General features: G+C 31.2%; 1 long non-coding RNA gene across 1 annotated transcript; it reads left to right on the plus strand.

Annotated features, from left to right (window-relative positions):
• Positions 1-4,254: 4,254 nt before the first annotated feature.
• LOC148609133 (uncharacterized) lies at positions 4,255-14,514 on the plus strand. The gene is made up of 6 exons (XR_015914727.1): positions 4,255-4,362; positions 8,365-8,557; positions 10,260-10,432; positions 11,611-11,803; positions 12,353-12,519; positions 13,636-14,514. It is a non-coding gene; the product is annotated as an uncharacterized LOC148609133 (long non-coding RNA).
• The last annotated feature ends 5,007 nt before the right edge of the window (positions 14,515-19,521 follow it).

The raw sequence follows: 19,521 nt of genomic DNA on the forward strand, positions 1-19,521 counted from the left end.
TACATATGATGGCTAACTTACAGTTATATATATATTGTGGTAGTTGCACTTGACAGATCTTAGGAATGACCCGTGTTTTGTATACACTCCCCCTATTTTATCTAAAGTTCTCACAAGTTCTAACTTCCAATAACTTAAAACTACAACTTTATTGTACAATGCATATTTGATCGGGTTGCACGGTTGCAAATGTTGTGGTGGCCAACTTAATAGAAAATAAGAAAAAAAAATGTTTGCATTTATCATTTTTGATCTGTGAGACCTCTTAGTGCTTTTCAATATGATACAGTAAAACTTATTTGTTATGACGTATCCACATAGTATACTTCCAATTAAGGATCAAATCACACTTACCAAATGTTTCAACTTTCAGTAGGCGAAATTGACACTGCTTTGAACAATGAAAGTGTACAGGATTGAAAATTTCCTTGAGCAAGTATCCAAAGGTATATAGTGGGTTATTACCAATTTTTTGTCATCAGCATTCTTAGGACTGGATGTCTACTTAAATAATAGCAGATTATGCTGATCCGTACTATTGGAACACAAGGGTTAAGTTGTTAGTTCAGTTGCATCCATCTCGAAAACTACTGAGAAAGATGTGTAAATATGATCCTTCTTCATATTAAAGAGCCCTTCAAGTCTCAATTTTGCTGAAGATGTATGAGGACTTCTTATAAATAGACAATAGACAATATTATTTGGACACATTTACAGTGAATGGTTATGACATGAACAAAAAAAGTACAATGTAATATACATTACATATAGACTTCATTAATGACCATGGTGCAACATTGGTGTAAATCTGATCAAAATAGATTAATCTATAGTTTAAACTTATATATTAATATAATTTCTGTTAAATTAAATTGACCTTCGATTCCAACATTCATTCATGAATTTGATAGTTATTTTTAGTATTTCTATAGAGCTACTGTTTAATATATATGATATATCTCTTGGTGTGAGGTGAGATTTTGATGAGGAAATTAAACTATGGTAGTCCAGGTATATTCTGTGTTGATTTCTATGCCATGTATAGTGAGTGCACACTGAGAAAACATGATAATCATCCTCTGTTTCCACAATCACATGATTTACAAATACGTTTTTTTTTCTTTCTCTATATCTTTGTACCAACCCCTTTCTATTTCTAGTGCATTAGCACTCAAAACCAAATTTACTGATAATAGATCTTTCTATTTTAGATTTACATAAATCAATATATGGGAGTCTTTTAGACAAAATAAATATTTTACGGAAAAATGACATTTTTTCACTCATAGCAAGTGAGGCTACTAAATTTTTCTTAAATTGACTGTGTAGTCTTCGTTCCATTCTTTTGATATTAAAGTGAAGGTTATTAAGTTGTAAGTTAAGATGACAGAACCCTAATTTATTCACAGGGGCTAAAAATACTCACCAAGCCCCTGTGATTTATTTAGTATAATTTTATATGGGACATCCACAAGTTGTTGCTTTTGACTTCTCTGAACTTTTCGTAGACTAGTGTAAAAATTTAATCGTATTCAATTTAACTTTTAGATGTAGAGATGTTCTGTTTAGTTCTGCTAAGCATGCTATGTTTGTAGTTTTACTATTTACTTCAAGGATTTCTTTTATGAATTTCAAATGTAAGTGTTCATATGGGTCAGAGTCACTGAACGTTTTTCCAGCTCCCCAGACCTCACTTCCATAAAGAATGTAATGTATTTAAGAAGGCTTATACTATGAAATAAATTAAATATTTAATCAAAATCCTAATTCAGATTTGTGGCTCTTTTGTTGATATTTTTTAAGTTCGACCTTTTCAATAGTATAAAGCTGTGCCCGGCGAAGCATATTTTTTTAGCATCATACAATGTGCATCTCCTTAATAATTTAAAGAAAGATCCAGAGTGCGTCCTCTTATTCTTAGAACAAAAATGGTTGAAATGAAAGAAAATCATTGAAGCGTGACGGAGTGCTCTTCACGTGCTCTTCAGTCGCAGTGCGATCATTTGCTTTTTTATAAACCTCCTTCCGTGCCAATTGGATACAAAAAATACATAGTTTAATTTGCAAAAAAAAACTATTTTTTTCCGGAGTTGAATGGCACCAAAAGACTAACAATTACGCCAGTTTACCTGTTAAATATCTTTAGAGGTAGAGATGTTAAATATTTCACAAAAGATATAAAAACAAAATATTTAAGAATATATCTAAAAATGCCGAAAAATGTAATTCCTCGTCAAATGCGTGGGCAATTTCAGATATTATATATATTTTCTGAAAGTTCATCGAACTAGGATTGTTTAATATATTTAAAAAAATAAGTGAGAAAACATTCATCATAATCACCCGTTTCCAGTCAAAGGCATCAATAATGTATTCTACATACTCCGAGAAGTCTAATGTATATGTATGGAGAATTAATGAAAAAAAAAACAAATCAAACATGATAATCTATCTACTGAAAAAAAAACATTTATCACTATAAATGATAATGGAAAACTTTTTAATATTTAATTAACCAATTTCATTTTTAAGGATAATCTTTTAGCACATACAGATCAAATCCTTTTCTTCTTACGCGAGTGTTTCCATTTATTTGTATGTGTCATGAATAAAATGTATTATATCCCTGAAACAGATTTGTCTTCTTCGATTGAAACTCACTTGATTTACTTTTTAAATAATCACAATTTGAGAAAATGATAAATGACCTATGAACGGATACACTGACTTTTTAATACATTTGTCATTAAAAAGGACACTTTGCAATATACTATCTAAGCAAAACATTATCATTTCTGCAATTTTAAATAAAATTAAATATAAATAAAATAAAATTTGCTCCACATAAAATTCAATAAGCTTTCTAGCAAATATACCTGTTGTGGCTGCATAACAGAGAACAGTTACAGTAGTTAATCAAAATATCAAGGCATTGAATTGCATTCCATCATAGCCTGACAAAAACCAATGCCAGAAAGTAGATCAATTATAGTTATTGAACTTTAACTTAAAATGCAAAAAAAAATGTTGCTTTAAACACAGTGTAGGGTATATTTGAAAAAGGTAGAGTCAGTTGGTGTAGAGGTGATCCTAAATAAGAGAAAATGATATATTTCAATAATTTTTTGGGGGACATACACACCTCTTACTATGAAAGAAAATGATCTTGGGCTTGATTATAAAAAACTGTGTAAAGTTATTTCAATATATAAAGGCGATATGAAATTTGACTGTCTAGACCCAGACAAAGGGAAAACTCTTACAGAAAAAAATTGATACATTTGGAATATCAAATCATATCAAAGAACCAACTTGTCATAGTATAGACTCAACATCAAGTCTTATTAATGTAATTTCGAGTATCAAACGAAACTACTAAAGCTAATACATACATGTAATTTTGACTGTGGATCTAGCGGTATACACAATATGGTAATATTGCAACTCGGGACTGAAATTTGCCCAAAATAAGGCACAAAAAATATATAGAAGTTATAAAAAAATGACAATGAGAACTTCCGTTTAGACCGAAAAAAAACCATAGAATATTCCATATTAATTATAAAAAGATACAGAGACAATAAATATGAGAATTTATATAAAAACAACGAAACTATGTAACCAAGATTAAAAGAGATTCCATTAGGAATTGTTTTTCTTTTGCAGAGGTGTGTAGGTTGGCCAAAAAGTAAGGACTTTTGTCCTACAATAAAGCCTTTCCTTACCATCAAAGGCTGTCATTTCCACACTGACATTATTTTGAATGAATCAGTCTCAAATAGCTGATGTATTAAAAAAAAACTTTGCATAAATGTGGCAAATCACTTTGGAAAAGAATCTGTCAAAGTGGATGAAATCCATCCGAGTATTTTGAAAATTAACGAATTTTGTAAAAAAAAAAACAAAAAAAAAAACAAGTATGTTGATGATTTTTGTTTAAAGCTATAGATAATTATTTTGTATGAAAGCAAATATGTACAATTGTAAATTTGGTATTAAAAATACCACTAGTTTTGATCAAGTGTCCCTAGAACTTTAGACACTGGCAAAAAAAGTTTTCAACCAATTACAAATATGATGAATAAGAGTTTATATACTTTCGTTTTTCCACATAAGTTATAGGACAAATTGTACTAGTGCATAAAAAGAATAGTGAAAATCTGTAAATGGTTACTCCCATAAATCAATGACAAAAACATTCTAATCCAAATGATCAATTACTTGATTATTTTTAGAATCAATCGTTACGGTATTTAGTACCCGATTTCGCGCCAAAAATCTGAACACTGGTCATTCACAAGTAGTACGTCGACCATTAGGCCATGATTCCATGTCCCTGGTGAAGAAGAGATATATTTAATGGTAAGGGTTAAATCAGAGTGGGAAGTTGAGGGACTTGAAGTTTACTGCCCCAACCCTGAATATTTATTTTACGACGCATGGGTTATAGACAAAGAGTGGTGTCCCCAAAAGGTCGGATATCAGTACTGATTTAGCATACGTATCACGCAGTTTAGTTGAATTAAATGTGTTATGAATTAGGAACCTCAGAAATGGTCTGATGGGAAATGTTTTTTTTTAAATCGTCATACCCCCCCCCAAATTAATAGTTCGGTTATACATATAACCACAGGAGCTTTCTCCCATTATCAAGTATGCAGCCCGATAGTATATAATCTATACACTATAGGGGCCGCATATATGGTAGTGGGAGCTAGCCCCTGTGTTATAACCAAATGCAATCCTTCATATATCTACACGGACAATACCCCACATGGCCACTGGATTACAGGAAATAGAAGAAATTAACAAATTAATATTTGGAAAGATATTATGAAAAGATACCATTCTAATGAATGTATTTATATTACTGATAAGTTGTTTTTTGGGTGGATGCCAATTCTAGAAGGTGACCTAAAGCACAAAATGAACAAAATCTCTGCATTCTTATTTAACCTCTTGAAACTGGCTGGGGATCAAACCCAGAACCTCCCACACTCTGGGAAAGTTCGTTATGAACCACACACAAGAGGCTTTCATTCTTTTTCCTTTTAATGCAAGACTTTTTAAGTTGTTATGGAATCAATTCTCCAAATTTTCATTTCTTTTAGGCATATTTTGTACCTAGAAAAGCCCTGTTGCCCCTCTTCCTTTAATAAAACCAAGTAACTTTTAACTGTAAGACTTTTTACACTAGTTTAAGACTTTGTGAAATAGATCTTTTGATCTGTGTGAAGGATTGGCATATTTTGACAGCTAATGCTTTATGTTCAACATGAAAATGCGAATAATTTTGTATTGGACATATGAAATTTTGTCTGACATATTGCCTTCAGTGAAACAAACATTTCAACACAGCTATAGCTTTCAAATGATTTCTTTAAAAGAGGAGTAGGACCTTTAAGCAAATTTTTAGTAGTCTGGTATAAAGTTTATTCAAATTTGTCAGAGTGGTTTATTTAAAATTATTTTTGTTAATTGCCTTAGAGAATGACTATAAATGATTCATCATACTTATGTTTTATTATAAACTCTGTATGTGCAGTGTTCATTTATGAAATTCAGTTAAAAGCTGTTTGTATTGATTAAATGATTGTACAGACATCTTAGTAGGGTTTTTATCTTTCTTCTAAAACAAATTGACACATCTTTGCTACTCCTTTCAGACTATCACTCATTATATTCAGACTGCCTCCATGGTGTTTCATCAAAAAAGTCAAATTTGCCCAATCAATTACACCCCCTACAAAAGCTTGATTGGACCCGTTGTATAAAGCACAATGCAAGTGATACCTCTATTTTCCAACTGAATACCTCAGCCGATCATAATTATCAGTCAAGCCAGGGTCAGCCCATTTTAATGAGTGAAAAAAAAATGATGTGCAGGTACCCATTTCTGAATAGTAAAAACTTGCTCAATAAATTAATATCTCTCACTGATAGTTCAAAACTATTTCTTTACAGCAAACTAAAACAAAAAAACAAACAAAAAAAAACCAGAATTTAAAACAGAATACCTTTTAATTAAATAAAATTTTGAAATAAGACAACTTATAAATAATGAAACTCAGGGACCACCCAATAGAAAATGAAACTCTTCATAATAAGAATGTCCAAAGATAAAATAGATATTGCAATCAGTGTAATGTATATATCATATGTATGTCAAATATACTATAAATTTGTTTTAAATGGATGGCCCAGAAAATAATTTTAAAATTCACTAACAAAGCAACCAATTTGTGCTCAAATTAAAGAGTTATCTCCCTTTTTTCAATGAATTTCAAGGATTTCTATTTAATTCATTTCTCTTTAATGGTTGCAGTCAATCAAAAACTAACATTCAACTTTGAGAAAGGATGCATTGTGATATGAAATGGATGAATTTAAAAAGAAAGAAAAAACAACAAAATGTGCCTTCGGCGAGGTGAGCTATTGCCATCACTTGGTGTCCATCATTGTTGTATGCCATCGTGAACAATTTTTCAAAACTCTTCTCCTCTGATATTACGTGACCAATTAGAACCAAACTTAGTCTGAATGTTCCTAGGGGTATCATGCATAGAACTGATGTGGGGATTTTTGATTCATTGAAAAACATGGCCACCATTACTAAAAATAGAACTTAGGGGTCAGACAATAGTTTTTCGCATATTTTTCCAAAACCGTTAGGTTTAGCCAAATACAGACCGAGGTAAAATTGTTTATCATGATGAGATCTATCTGTGGTCAAATTTTCATTTTAATCTGTCAAGCCATGTTGGAGTTATTGCCCTTCTTCAATGTTTTTTTTGCTATTTTTGATGTTATTTCTTAAAATCTTCTCCTCTGACACTACTTGACAATTGGAATCAAACTTGGCATGAACGTTTCTTGGGGTATTGTGCATAGAACTGATGTGGGGATTTTTGATCCGTCGAAAAACATGGCCGCTGTTACTAAAAATAGAACAAAGTGGTCAGACAGTTTTTCACACATTTCTCCAAAACCGTGAGGTTTAGCAAAATTATTTCTATAGCTAAAATGACCCGTATTATAGGGCCTTCAAAAGTCTTCAGGGATCAAAGTTTTCATGTGACTCCTTGTAAGAGTTATTGCTCTTGAAAGATGATTTTTTAGCCAATATCTTGAAAACTATAATAGATAGAAAGAAAGTTTCTATTGCTGAAATGATCCTTTTGATAGTCCTACCAAAGTTTTCTTGAGTCATAACTGTTGGACAACTCTGTTAAATTTATTGCCCTTGAAAGACAAACTTTAACAAGGTGAGCTATTCAGGCTCTTCAGAGCCTCTTGTAATACTGCAAGTCTACTTGTGTACTTGTGAATTAAGATGGATAATAATTGTCAAACATGTTGAGAATTCTTCAATGTAAGGACATTGTTTACATGTACATGTATAATTGATGATCTGGAAAGACCTCCTAATCAAGTCAATGAGATACCTAAATGAATATATCATTATTGTATGTTTACTAAACAATTGATCTCTAAGTCAAAAAACTTTCATAATATTGTCTTCTTTCCAACAGAGAATATTAAATGTACAGTATAAAGTAGTGACCCAGTTTGTTGTTTCACTTGTCTGTGTATTTTGTAGTTAATTAAGTAGAAATTAATCTGTTCCCCCATAGAAAATGTGTGGTAAGGTATGATATTACTTTTAGGTAATATATTTCCATATTTTTCTCTTGTTTGCATGGAATTGATAGAATATGAAATAAACCATATATACTTCTGAAATAGTGGAATTCGAACTAAAATATGAATGAAAAATAAAAAATATCTTATTACATTTTGCACATGGCCATCTGTCAGTGCAGTTGTAGTATTTGAAAGTAGTAACTGAAGAATTGATTGGGCATTTGACAACACAGACAAAACAGAGTATATTGTTTTAATTGCTCATTGGTCACAAAAGCTTGATATTCTTTTGCATGTCAGAATCCTAGTGCTCTTGACCTATTAAACTCCTCCTCTACCAATTAAGTACTAACTTAACTAACAAGTCAGTACCGTAGTTTACCAACAGTTTGTCCTGATATTGCCATTTGTTATACAGACTTTCCTTTTAGACCTTTCATTTTGACTACTGCCTAGATATTATCATTTTCAGTAATTTTGTTATTATCTTTCATGTACATGTATGTCTACATGCACACTACATATGTAGCTCCTGGGCTATTTGTGATTTCACTGAAATCATGTTTTACTATACTTAAGAAATAACAAGGAATTTAAATTCTACCTCAACTGAGTTGATAGTTTTTATTGAATTGATACCAAATTTGCTTATATGTATCTCCATTATGTATATAAATGTTTAGATGATGTTAATCTTATGTAATTTAACTTCCATTTCAGAGTTTGAAGCTTGGATACTGCTTCATAGTCAAATATGTATGTACCTATCGCTGCAAGATGATAATTATCTACACGTTGTTGTTGATGGAGTCCTTTGTTGATGCTTCTTCAGTGAACAAGTTCAGGAGAGGCAAATTGATTACACTGACAGAATTATTGAATTATTTATGTTCTCATGTGGCAAACTTATATGGTAAGAATAGATATTAAACTTGTTAGTTATGTGGCCCAAAGAGCCATGTGAGCTATTGCCCTCAAGATGTGTTCGTCATCATCATCTGTAAACTTTTTCAAACGTCTTCTCCTCTGAAACTACCAAACTTCATGTAAAAGTTTCTCAGGGTATCCCTAAATAACAATCCATTTTTGTGGATTTTTGATCTGGGGAAAAAAACGTGGCAATTGTTACTAGAAATAAACCACAGGGGTCAAAATTGAAGAATTTCGTAAATAACTCACAATAGTTGGGTTTAGCTAAATCTGACAGGCATTAAAATTGACCAGCTTGGTGGGACGGACTTATGCCAAAATTTTTATATAGATCGCCATAATATTTGCCATTCAATTATCAAGGTCGATAATATTGTAAGCGACTTCTTGCACTCTTTATTTCAGTACTTTACATTCTCATATGATTTGCATAATTATGTAATACTTCTCCACATTATCCTGCTGATTGGTGCTGTGTTTACCATCATAGCTTCATAGTTCTAGTTTCATATGAGATCAAAATGTACCCTTTTTTTTATCAGTGCCCCGAGATACATATATATATAGTCATTGCCAGTTGTTTAATCTTGTTCCCTGGTCAATATCATAAGCGACTCAAATCTTGGTAAAAATTTGAGATACGAAAACACTATCCACACTTCCTGGTAACTAGTTGTTTATGATTGAAGAACATTCAGGTCATCATGGTTACGAAAGAGTAATCATACCAAGTGTATCAAGATCCTTGCAGAAGTCACCCGATTTTAGAGCATATGGCATTTGTGCCATTTCAGATGTTAAAAGCAAACCAAAATCAGTGGCACAGAATATTTGATGAATAATGACTTTGAAGACTTCAGTCTTTAATTTTTAATTCTGAAACCAGTCATTCAATTTCTCACAAGATTTGTTGGGAAGAATAAATAAAACTCTAAACCTCAAGTCTTATTTTGTTCTGGTGATTGATTTTGTATACAATAAGAAATGTGATACACCTATTAGTTTATGATAATTGGGTCAAATTGCAATAAATGGAGTGGAACGGTTGGTAGTAAAAAAAAAAATGTGATGGAAGATATTTCTGACACTGATGCCCCCATGGGGCTTTGAGTTTCACAGCGGCCGTCACTTTTGTCCAATAAAATGCAAGGTTGTGTAAGTTCCATCAGTAGCATTTTCATTGATGTCACATGGTGTCAAAGCATTATCAATGACAACTGTGTTAAAAAAAATCCATGTCATATTTGAGGGGGATTTCCAACCAGTCTTTATATTGCCATATGACCATCAGCATCCTATACTATTTGCTAATTATTGCATAAAATTCAGGGATTGGTAAAACAGGGACCAGGTGACCAGTGCAATTCCTACTCATTCTCACCAATAAGAAAATTAAGAAAATAATCAGGGCTATAACATAACAGATGTCTATTTACTGTTACATTCTACAAAAAATAGGTTTGGTAAGTAGACATTTTCTTTTCGATTCATTTATTCTGCACAGGTTTCATCTTTATTTCAACCAAATCAAGAGAAGATAATCCAAAGTCATTTACATGTCAAAACCCTTTAACCCAACTCTTAAATTAGCAGAAAGAACTGAAGGAACTAAATTTTGGATTTGTTGTCATGTAGTTCATGTATATGCATGTAATTTTTATGTAACTTTACTTCCACTTTTGAAGCTTGGATGCCATGTGTGTATGTACCTACTGCTGCAAGATGTTATATTCCTTCACATGTTTGTTGTTGATGGGAGTCCTTTGTTGGTGCTTCTTCAGTGAACACATTCAGAAAAGACAAATTGATCATGCTAACAGAATTATTGAATCCTGTTCTCAAGTGGCAAGCTTATATGGTAAGAATAGTAATTAATGAAAAGAGGAGTACCAGAAGGATTTGCAAGGAGCATGGGGACCAGGGCCCAGTTCAAAAGATTTATCCACTGGACAAAAGTCATCCACTTGATATAAATCATACAGAATCTGTACAAGTTATCCAGTTGGTATGAATCTTATAGAATCTATACAAGTTATCCAGTGGATAGCTATTTATCCAACGTGTGTAGCTTTAAACAACTTGGCCCAGATCTTTTATAATTCTTGTTCCTGTCTCACCCATAACAAGTTGAAAGAAACAAGCTAAGAGCAATAGGAAGTTACTTAAATTGTCAGGTTTGACTTCTATTTATGGGAAAGTTAACTTTGATGCAAAACTTTCCTTAGCGTGGCAAAAATTTAAAACAAATATTTAAGAACACTCTTGGCCCTGTGGCCATCAACATCTACAGATGTCCCTACCTTAAGAGTCATTCTCAGTGTGGATCAAAATTATGTGGACACCTCAAACTTTCAAATTTCTTGATAATTACTGAAACAAATTCCATATAGCATATTAAAATCATATTAGCAGAATTTTTTATTTTTGCAAACCTGTTGCCATGGAAACCAACAAAGTATTTACCTTAAATACCAAAAGGGAAACTTTGCTTTTTTCAATAGACTTGTTACCACAAGAATAATTTTTTTTTTTTCAGCTTTTTAGTGGAATTCCGCTATCTCAAACCTGGATTTTACTGTTACGATTCTTTTTCTTTATTGTATATTTACTTCTGATTTTGTCAATTTCCACCTTGTTTGTTGACCATGTAAACTCATCCTTAATACCATAAGGCTTGGCATGGACATGGGCCTTAAAAAAGATAATTATTGTCAGATGCTTGCAAGATGAGATAATCCAAAGTATTTTCATGTCAAAACCTCCTATTCAGACCAACTCCTCCTAAAACACTCGAAGTTTATTGATAAAACTTGGAAGAAAGAAGTAAACTTAATCATTCATACAACATAAGTTGTTACTGGGGTATTTGTAGTTCGGCTGAAGTCACTTCTTACTATTTATTGAAAGTAACAAGGAAATTAAAAGCTATATTTCACTGTCCTCCTTGAAAGCATCCATGTTGAATTGAAACCAAATTTGCTATCATGTTTTTCATGTATGTAAATGTTTAGATGATGTATTTTACTTCCATTTCAGATTTTGAACCTTGAGTATTATTTTATGTACATGTTTATATGCCAATTGCATCAAGATGACAAGATAATTATTATCTACACGTTGTTGATGGAGTCCTTGTTGATGCTTCTTAAACACATATACAGGACAGGGAAATTGATCATTCTCACAGAATTGTTGAATTAGTTCTGTTCTCAAGTGGCAAGTTTATATGGTAAGAAAAATTATTATTTAAAAAAACAGATAAGGGAAGCAGAGACCATGGGAACCAGAGATCTTTAATACCTATTCATTCTCATTCATAAGTAGTTGAAAAGAAAATAAGCATGGCCATAATAAGATAGAAGTCTGTTTATTGTTATATTCTACAAAAATAAGGTCTGTAGGTAAGAATTTTCATTTCATTTAGTTTTTACTGCACAGGTTTCACCTTTATTTTAACCAAATCAAGAGGAGATAACCCGAAGTCATTTACATGTCAAATCCCTTTACACCCAACTCCTCTTAAAACACTCAAAGTGAGTGATGAACTACATTAATAATACATGTATGTCTAGGTGTGCACCACATTTGTTGCTACTTGGGTATTTTTAATTTCACTGATATCATTTCTTACTTAAAAAATAAGGAGGTTGAATTCTACTTCAACCTCACTGAAAAACCTTTACTGAATCGACACCAAATTTGCTATCATGTATTTCTTGTACATGTATATAAATGTTTATATGATGAAAATTTTCATGTTACTTTACTTACATTTCAGAGTTTGAAGCTTGGATACTGTGTGTATGTACTTATTGCTTCAAGATGTTATTTATATGCACACTTTGTTGATGGAGTCCATTGTTGAACACATTATTAGGAGAAGTAAATTGATCATGCCGATAGAATTATTGAATTATTTCTCTTCTCAATTACCAAACTAATATGGTAAGTATTGCTTTACAGAAGGAAGGGATAAGGAAAGCAGGGAACTCTTGGACCAGTGCTCTATAATTCCTGTTATCTGTCACCCATAACAAATAAAAACGCTAAGGGCAAGGAAAGTTATTTAAATTGTCAGGTTTGACTGTTAATCAAAACAATGCCAAACTTTATTATGGTAAGGCTTTTTAGTCCCGGTGTATTCCACTGAAGGAATTTTTAGATTCACACTCCATCAGTACATCCATCAGTCAGTTTGACAAATCAGTTTTTAGCACTTTTTGCAGATAAACATTTGATATTTGGTAAATTACTTTACCATGGCAAATTACAGATCAGCTTTGCATTTTGTTCAGGTCTGTTGTTTTTTTATGAGTTATGGTCCTTGGGTTTTGGAAATTAATGCTAACTCAGTTTTCCACACTTTTCTTGTGAACAAATTATGTATGAAGTTTGCATTCTGTTAGCTCTAACAAATTTTTCTTCCAGTAGTATAGGGTACTTTGTATTGCCATGCATTATACTCTCAGAATGCTTGTTTAAATTAGCCATCAATATTGAAAGTTATCTCTGCCTTAATAATTTTGCTTCCCCAACATGTGGTCAGGGCATACAGTTTTACCCTTGTCCGTCATTTTGAGACTACCAGTTTTCCCTGACCTCTTTTCTAATGCCTTGAGATACATGTATTGGAGTGATTTTTTTTATATACAGGTGTATGTTTATGAACTACTGATCAGTTGAATTTTGTTCTGGTTCATGGATTTTTGAAGGAGTTGTGCCCTTTTAACTTAGAAAAACAAACTGTTATGACCAGTTTTCTCGGCTTTTTTCTAAATCCCTTGCGATATTAAAGTGATTTTTTGTCTATTGGTGTATATTGATTAGTTACAGATTTAATATGTTTTAATATGTTGTTGTAATTTGATATTACTTAATTGATATATTTATATGCAGAATTAACTCTGCATTGTATGTCTGAATAAATGACCTTTTTCTATCAACGTGATTTCTTATTTACAGTGAAACAAGCTTGGGCTCTGAGGTTTGTATATCTAAGTGTGATAATGATGTATGTCTGTCTTAAATATATATTGCACTTTGTAATTTTTTTACTTTCAGATATTTGTCGCAATCTGTGTAGGAGATATGAAAACTTAATGTAAACCCCAAAGGTCTTTAACAAAGTGTGACTTTAAGCTTAAAAGAGATCTTTCCAGAGTTGAAATGTGACATTTGCCAAATTTAGGAGAACTTATCCATTATAGCAGGAGTTACTAATAAGTCAACCTCCTAAACAGTCATGCAGTATAGAAAAAAGAAGAATCTTGGATCTGTACTATTATGTATTTATCTCAGTCAGGTATTCTGATTAAGCACAAATCCATCCATTTTGTAAGTGTTTTGGGATTTTCCAATATTGACTTGTTGTTTATGTATTTGTATGCTGTATTGTAAGTTCTTTGATCTATGGCTATTTTTTTATTTAGCCATTTTGTCATATCACAGAACCTCCATAATCAGCTACACTGCAGCTAGTCCCAGGAAGTTCACTGAAACCTGTCTAAACTGAACCCTGACCCTCTACTTCAACAGACATGATTTTTTTTGTCAAATTCAGATTTTACTGTTATGTTTCTTTTTCTTACATTATATTTGTTTCCAGTGTTGTCAATTTCCAATTTTTTTTCCATAGTAAAATCATGTTGTGCATCTATTTAAATGTATTTTAACATTTGTCTTCCTCCAATTGAATTTTAAAATCCACAAGGGTTTTATATGTTTTATAGGCAGGTTTCACTATAACAGATTGTTCTTGACCTTCCTTATAATCAATCTGATCTTTTCAGTGATTGGTTATAATTTGATATTAAGTTTTCTGATATCGTAAATCTAGTTTCCTGTTTTTATGTTATCATTGTTAGGACCTGTATAAATTGTGCAATATTTGTAGTTTTTTTGTGTTTTTTTTTCTTCAAAATGAATGCAATTGTATAGAAGTATCTTGACTTTTCAATTATTTTTTTTTATATATTCCTCTGCCAGCAACAAAGAAGTCTACTTGTTTGAAATTGTAATAATACTTCCATATCCCATACTATACCATAAAGTTAATAATAAGAATCTTGTCATGATGGAAAACTTTTCATAGCAAAGTTTGTAGTACGTACTTTCATTTTGATAACCTAAGTTAAAATTAAGTTATCAGTGTAAATCTACTTATCTTTCTTGTCAATTAAGCTCAGTATAAAGTTGTCCTTAGAAATATATATTAAAATCTGGTAGTTAGGTTTCAGTATAAGTTTCTCTTTTCATATTTGTTGACTCAGCACATGAGTACTTTGACATTATACAACAATTAATTTAATGGTAAGCTGACAATCATTAAGAACATAAGGTGTTTTATTCTGTTTAAATGTGCTTCAAATCTTAAGGTAATTTTGCTTTCCCTGTTTCATATTTACATAAGTTTGGAACTTTGAGACTTTTATTATGGAACGTCTCGTTCCCTTTTAAATTTTTTTGGAATGCACTGTGTTTATAAGTCTGTCCATCTGTCTTTCATACTTTTACTGGGCTTATTGTTATATGATTGCAGGTTATACATTCACTCAATGGGTAAGCGGTATATCAGAATTTTGCTGCAATTATCTCGGTTGCCAATGGATGAATTGATTTCAAATTTGGTGTCTGGCTTTATATAGATGGGAAATATGTTGAAAGTAGTTTTAAGTTCTAGCTGGTATTAACTTCTTGTATGTATGGTGGTTTACCTAGTGCCACTAACTGTATGTTGAAGTAGTTTCAGGTATGTTATTTTTTGTGCTACAGGTCAACAGGTCTAGTTTACAGAAAATTCTGCAGGGTATTTTTTTATCATTTCTGGCAATAGACTTCAAAGCAGAAGCAGAAGCAGAGTTCAGCTTTTTGTAGAAGGTGATTAAGAACCCTTGGTCTGTCATATTGATGCAGTCGATTACATGCAGTTTACCAATGACTATTTGTTTGTATAAATGCTTTACTAAATGTCATAACTACTGATATAGCCAGTGCAGCCTGTGGTGTGAGGGTTTCCTTGTCGAAGACCAATAGGTGGCCTTGGGCTGACCTTTTCATCCTTTTTGATGTAAAAGGTTCACGTGTCTAATCCATTAAAAAATTGTTTCCTAAGCGTAATAAAAACAGGAAGTTAGTACAAATTTTATTTTTTGACTAACAAAACCGTTGTCCTTGTAATTTCTTTCTTTGTTTTTGCTTTTCTTTGACGTGTACAGTTGCTAGACATAATTTTGATTAAACATTTGAATGAACCAATCTCACTAAAAAACTTTGATATCACTTAAACATTGAAAACATTGGTTTTTTTTCTCTATAAAATATTCTTAATTGCATACTGGTAATTATCTCTTACAATTAATCAATCAAGGGAATCCGCAGTACATGTTGTGTTGCATCATAATCCATATTACTTTTTAGTAAGAATTTTAAGTTTTTCTGAAAAAAAGAAAAAAAAACAATAATAATAATAAACAAAAATTAAATGGTTTAAAACAGTTTTTTATCGAACAAAATTTAAAAGTAAAAAAAGTTAAAATCAAAATATAAAGAATTTCTTTTTAAAAGACTGTTTTGTCGCTAACAAAAATTAAAAATACAAAAAAATAATAAAAATCTTTAAAAATTAAAAAAAAAAAAATTAACAAAAAATTTTAAAATAATAAAAAAAAAAATATTTTAAATGTTTTGTATCTAACAACAATCAAAAATTTAAAAAAAAATTTAAAAATGATAAAAATAATAAAAAAAATGTTTTGTGTCTAACAAAAGTCAAAAATAAAAAAAAATATATTAAAAATGATAAAAATAATTAAAAAAAAATGTTTTGTATCTAACAAAAATCAAAAATTAAAAAAAAAATATTAAAAATGATGAAAATAATAAAAAAAATTGTTTTGTATCTAACAAAAATCAAAAATTAAGAAGAAATATTAAAAATGATGAAAATAATTAAAAAAAAAGTTTTGTATCTAACAAAAATCAAAACTAAAAAAAAATATTAAAAATAATAAGATTATTAAAAAAAATGTTTTGTATCTAATAAAAACCAAAAATTAAAAAAAAAATACCAAAAATGAAAAAAAAATGTTCTGTATCTTAACAAAAAATAAAAAAAAAAAATTTTTAAAATGATAAAAATAATTAAAAAAAATGTTTTGTATCTAACAAAAACCAAAAATAAAATAAAAAAATGTATTAAAAATGAAAAAAATAATGAAAAAAAAAATGTTTCATATCTAACAAAAAATTGAAAATTTAAAATAGAAGAAGAAAAACAATTTAAGGTTTAAAGACAGTTTTTTTATCTAACAAAAATTATAAACTTGAAAAAAAAAACAAAAAAAAACTAAACATATCTAACAAAAAATAAGAAAAGGAAAATTAAAAAAAAGGGGGGAATAAAGGTTCAATCTAGGATTTGAAAACAGTCAGGTTGTTAACCCCTTAAGATACACATTGATTTGTTAAAGATATGCAGGAGGGGTTGTTTGATATGGTGGAGGGTAGGCTTGCAAAATTTCTTAAGATCAAAATATTTTTTTCACAAAGTAAATCATTCAAAAAAATTGTTTTTCAAATACATACATCAAAATTGAAATATTCATTTTATTAAAGCATATTGTTTGGTTCAGTGTGAAATATTTTTTACTTTCTGTCTTCCAGTCAAAGTTTATTTTGAAAGATTGAGTCAAAATTCATAAAGCCCCATCCTGAACATTAAATGGCCATCCCCTTATATATATTAGTAAGTCTGGAAAAAGTTGAAAAAAAATAATTTTGATGAAACTTTATATGGATGAAGTACTAGTATATGGGCATGATAGTTTTGAGGAGATACTTTCAGAGTGCACAATAGTGAGAGTATTATAGGTAGGATATCCTAGTTATCCAACTGTGAAAACAAAATTGAATGAATTATGGGGTTTCACATTGGTCCACCAATGGGTGACCATCTTCTAATAAGCAATTTCTTTAAAACATGGATAAAGTTTACAGAATTTTTCACACACTTTTTATCACATGATGCTATTGTGCACTTCCTATTTTGTTATTCATTGGTGTTCTATATTGTGCACTTCCTATTTTGTTATTGGTTGGTGTTCTATATGGGAGGGGAGTGGGGCCAGGAATCACAAAGTGAACTTTGCTCACAGTTTTTTTTTTTCAGTTTATTTTTTGTTTACTTTTGATAGATTCTTTATAATGAAAATCCCTGCCTGAATTTTTCAATCAAATTTCTGGTATCTCTTATGTTCTTCAAGTTATAAGGGGTAAACAAATTATTTTTTTTATTATTGCCTGATTTTGAATTTTTCTTAGGTAAGCCTAAAGAGTAGACATGCATGAAGCATGATCACAAGAAGATGCTTTCAAGGAAGGCAGGAATTCAGCAACACTAGTCAGCTAGCCCTGTGGTACTAGAAGGTCATTGAGTGGTAGTAATGTATTGTCAACTGAGCCATACCATACATGCATGTATCCTTTGTAAGGGGCACTGAGATCAACATCCTAATAGAGTTTCAAAACATTGGCACCTGTGGTTTCAGAGGTTGATCTTGGGGAAAATGAGAATCACAAGATTGGGTAAACAATTTCAATCAATTTATTTGATGAAATGAGATCTAAAAGGTGTCATTTCTAGAGGTATTTACACACATTATTCTGGGAACTATAATAAAAATCAATTAAGTATGGTAAAGACAAAATTAGGGGCAGTGGGTAAGGAGAAACCCAAGGGGGATACTACTCAGAAATGTTTGCAATAATAGGCTAGGACATTTTTGGGGTCAAATTTTTTTATTTTCCCTTGCCGCTATGCAAAAGGGAACATAGAAATGCTCGTGTCTGTCCATCCATCCTTATGATCACACTTGTTGAGGCAACTCCTACGAAACCACAGAATGTATTTTGTCCAAATTTCATAGGATTGTTAGTCACCATTTGTAGTTGATCATATTGCTCTGTCATTTTAATTTGACAAATTTTACAGGAGTTATGGAACTATGTTGAATTTGTACCTGCTACATTATAGGAACTTTTTGTGGAAGTAATTCCTTGGATACTGCTCTACGGATTGTTTGAATTTCGTAGGATTGTTAGTCATTGTATGTTGTTGATCATATTGCGCAGCCATTTTGATTTGGCAGGTTCAACAGGATGTATGGGACTTTTGCACTCCAACTTTGTTTGCGGCAGGGGTGGGAGGGACAAATAGCTTTGGTATATTTTGGGGTTGTAAAAAAATTAAGATACTTTTAGGGGGACGGGAAAAAAAGTAGGTTTTTTTTGGGGGGGGGGGGTTGGTACCTTCATATTTTGGTATTTTTTGGGATGTGATAGATATGCAAACTGTGTTCATGATATTTCAATCAAGGGATATGATATAGTATTTTTAGGGGGTATATTTTTAAGTGTGGTATGTTTTTTGGTGTTTATTCATAATGGTATTTTTTTTGGGGGGTGTTTTTCAAAGTTGGTATAAATCGGGGGTAAACTTCAAAATTATTCATTATTTTTGGGTGGGGATATGGGTAATCCCTGGGGTGGAACATAGGTGATTTATTTAGGCCTGAGTTAAACAATATGTGAAAATGTTACAGTCAGACTAAAAAAATGAATGGTAATAAATAAATATTGATGCACAGTGGAGTTTTCGACCACAACTGATTTTAAACTTATACTTTGAAAGAATTGGAGCTATTTGGTTCCTATTAAGTGAAGTAAGGCAGTTTTAAGTAACCCATTGGTCTGCCACAGCTCATATTTTACCCTGGGATCACTGATAATGTAGTTTCAGGGTCCGATTTGGGTCCAGTGTGGCCGATTTACACCTTAACTCTGTTTTACTCCACTATTTTAGAAAAATAGGTACAAATTTCACTTGAAGTCAATTGTGGCCAACTTTCTTACATCAACATTTATTTATTATTTCTCTTTGCTTTGATGACT

The sequence above is a fragment of the Perna viridis genome, chromosome 8 (assembly GCF_037379345.1).
Source record: "Perna viridis isolate PV_CMFRI_1.1 ecotype Kerala chromosome 8, ASM3737934v1, whole genome shotgun sequence".
Taxonomy (NCBI): domain Eukaryota; kingdom Metazoa; phylum Mollusca; class Bivalvia; order Mytilida; family Mytilidae; genus Perna; species Perna viridis.